Consider the following 4191-nt stretch of genomic DNA (forward strand, 5'->3'; position numbering starts at 1 on the left):
CACCAACAGGTCCATGACATCTTTGATAATTCTGATGCCAAGTACAAGAAACGACATGATCAACATCAGGTGCCATATAAGTTTCAGGTGGGTGACAAAGTTTGGTTGCATTTGCAGAAGGAATGCCTTATTGGAGCCCATCAAAAGCTCAGACCACTCTGATATTGGCCTTACACAATTACCAATGTTGTGGGAGACAATGATTTTGAGATCAACATCCCCCATTTCTTGGCCTGCACCCAATGTTCAATGTGGAATGCCTTCGACCATACTTTCCACCATTACTGAACACATCACACATTGTAGAATAACTCACACCAAAAAGAGATAAACCCAGACTGCATGGAATAGGCCACAACTAATTGGATCATGAACACTCATATCAAGAAAACTCACTAGCAGAAGATCTAACTGTATCGGGTTGTTAAATCTGGCCAGCTCCTCAGCGAGTATGTGGCTCACCAAGGACCAAGTTCAACAAAAGTTTCCCCATCTCATGGAGGCACTCAACACGATGGGGCTCATTTCTTCCTAAGGGGGAAGGACTGATCCAGATGGATATTGGTAGTCGCCCACCTATTCCACTTGGACCCCCACCATTGTACCATAATTCCTCTCAGTTTCCATAATTGTAGCACAATTTACTATTTTTGGCAGTTTTTCGAGTCTTGAACTTTTAGAGCCATTTTGAGGCCCTAAGCAATGTTTTTTTGGAAAATAGGCAATCGTAAGTCTTGGAATTTTTTTTTTTTAAATTAAAAATAATATTCCTTGGATAAATATTTCTATCAAGTTACCGTGCGCATCAAATGGAGATTGTATGCCAAAGTTACGACCCCAAGAAGTTGATGTACCAATTTACCCCAACAGGGCCAATAGTTTCGGCATGTCATCTCCGAGGATTATGTTTTTGGATGTTTAGGGTTTTCCATTGTTTCTCAATAATAAATAGGCCTTCAAGGCTCATTGTAACACAGTTTAGAGGCATGTACCTGCCACATCTCTTCTTGGAGATAAGCTACCATCGCTCGAGCTAGTTTATTTCCATTCTGTATGTAAGCATATTTCAGTCCTTTGATAGTAATGAAATGAAGTTTTTTGTTTTTATTTTGTTTTTTTTTTTTTTTTTTCTTTTGTTATTGTTGTTGTTGTTTTTTTTTTTTTTTTGGCTACATGTGTTTATGTTTATATCTTTATTTTGTTGTGTTCCTGCATAAGTCCGGATCAACCATAGTGCTTTTCCCAACATTCAGCTTGGAATACGTGTCTTATGACCTTGGTCTTATTTTGCCTTTATTAACTTTTATTACATGAAATTTTAACCCAGGGATGTTACAAACCCCTCCCCCTTGGGGGGATGTCATCCTCGGTGTTCTATGACACCCATAACCAACAAACCACAAAAAAAAAAAACTACCCATGGAGCTTTATAACATAGCTCGATGTAATATTTACGATAAAAAAACTATTGAAAACCATGATCAACCTCACAAACATGACAATCATACCACTTATTGGAGATTTATAACATAGCTCATTGTGGTAGCTCCAACCATACAAATATATGCATGCATATACAAAAACTCATTTGCTTGAAAAAACAAATAATGAATGATACATAGCCCGCATTTTATCTGCCATATCCCATGTAGCTTCATCGGGCCCAAAGTGCTTCCATTGGACTTTAACTTGCTCAATTTCTCAGTTATGGAGCTTGAGTTGTTTTCGCTGCAATATTGACTGAGGTTCCGGTTGGAATTCTCCTTTGGGTTCCACCTGCAATATAGACTAGTCAATCACATTATCAACATCCTTCACATATCTTTTAAGCATTGAAACATGGAAAACATCATGGACTTTCACTGCTGGCGGCAGTGCAAGTATGTAGGCCACTGTTCCAATCCTCTCAAGGATCTCAAAAGGGCTGTAATACCAAGGTGCTAACTTGGCACATGACCCGATCCTCAAGGAGCTCTTCTTGGGCCTGATGTGCGAGTACACATGCTCCCAACTTGAAACTCCTTAAGTGCCCTATGTTGATCAGCATAACTCTTCTTCATTTCATGTGTTACCTTTAGATTCTTCTTAATAAAATGCATTCATGTTCCATCTCTGACAACATGTCTAGTCCAATCAACACCTTGTTCACTGGATCACTCCAGATGATAGGATTATTACAACTCCACCCATAAAGAGCCTCAAACAGACTTATCCTTAAGGAATTTTGATACCCATTGTTATAAGCAAACTCTACCAGTGGAATATACTCTTCTCACTTCCACCATTGATGCATGACATACATCCTCAACATGTTCTCAAGAATCTCGGTGATCCTCTCTATCTATACATTTATCTGTGGATGATAATTTGTATTGAAAGGCAACTCTGTCCCCAAACCTGCAAACATCTCTTTCCAAAACCTAGAAGTGAACTTGGCATCTCTGTCGGATATAATCTTCTTAGGAACACCGTGCAATCTCACGATCTCCATGATGAAATTTGAGCTACCTCACTAGCTGAATTAGTAGACTTCACTGGAATGAAGTGAGCTACCTTGGTCAACTTACCAACCACAACCATGATGGAATCATGCTGTCTAGATGTCTTTGATAAAACTGTGATGAAATCCATGGAAATGACCTCCCATTTCCATTCGGGAATCAAAATAGACTACAATAAACCACCTGGATTCTTACACATTGCTTTTACTTACTGACAGTTCAAACACCTTGCGAAGAACTCAACCACCTCTTTCTTTAAATTCGGCCAATAATAGAACTTTTTCACATTTGTTAGAGTATTTTGATATCCCGTGTGACCTGAATATGGTTTAACATGAAATTACCTCAAGATAATCTTCTTGAGCTCATTGTTGTCTAGCACATAGATCCTATCCCTAGATCAGCCATCTACCTTAGATGATAATCCACATCTTGTTCACTTGTACCCTGTTACTGTAACATGAGTTTAAGTTGTTGGTACCTGTCATCCTTCGACCCTACCTGCAATATATGCTCCTGTAAATCTTTCCCATTTGAACTCATAGCTACTATGTGATTCACCTACACATACCTTACCCTTAATGTACCCGATCTCAAAGTCAAACTCACTGATAGTAGCCAACCATCTAACTTTCATGGCATTCAAATTAGGTTGATCAAATAAGTACATCATTTCACAATGATCACTCATTAGAACAAACCTCTTACCAAGAAGATAATGTCTACACATCTTCAAGGCATGGATGATAGTTGTCAACTCAAGATCGTGAGTCACATAGTTTTTCTTGTGCTCATTCAACTTCCTTGACTCATATCATGCTACCTATAATTCCAGCATTAGGACTCCGCCAAGTCCTCTTTTGCAAGAATCTATACATACCAAAAACTCTTTATTTGGATCTATAATCTTCAAGACCAAAGAATTTGTACGCAAATGCTACAACTACTCAAAACTAGTTGCACACTCAGTCCATTCAAACTTCTTTCCTTTTCACTGCAAAGATGTAATAGGATAGGCAATCTGTGAAAAATTCTAACCTACTAATCCCATGAATGATAAGACTTCATACACATTCCTAAGGGATGCCCACTCCATGATAAATTTGAACTTTTCTGGATCCACTGCTATGCCTTTCTTGGAAACATCATGTCCCAAGTAATGAAATTGTGTCTGAAAGAAATTACGTTTATTAAGCTTGGCGTACAAATGATGCTATCTCAACATTCTCAATACTGCTTCCAATTGTTTTGCATGCTCTTCCTCATTCTTAGAATATATCAATATGTCATCAATGAATACTATCACAAACTTGTCTATATAAGGATGCAACACAATATTCATCAAACACATGAAAGTAGTTGGGCCATTAGTCAAACCAAAAGGAACCACAACAAACTCATAATTCCCATACTTGGTCTGAAATGATGTCTTGTAGATGTCCTCTTATTTGATGTGTATTTGATGATATCATGATCTCACGTCAACCTTCAAGAACATTGTTGCTCTCTTTAACTAATCGAACAAGTCATCAATATGCAGTAAAGGATACATATTCTTGATAGTCGCCTTGTTCAATTGCATGTAATCAAGGCACAATTTGATAGTACTATCCTTCTTCTTCACAAACAACATTGGTGCACCCCAAGGCGACACACTTGGCCTAATGTATCCCATGTCAAGCATTTCCTT

The sequence above is a fragment of the Pinus tabuliformis genome, chromosome 3_2 (genome assembly GCF_031772625.1).
Source record: "Pinus tabuliformis cultivar Carrire ecotype Pingquan chromosome 3_2, CPIR1, whole genome shotgun sequence".
In the NCBI taxonomy this organism is placed as follows: Eukaryota; Viridiplantae; Streptophyta; class Pinopsida; order Pinales; family Pinaceae; genus Pinus; species Pinus tabuliformis.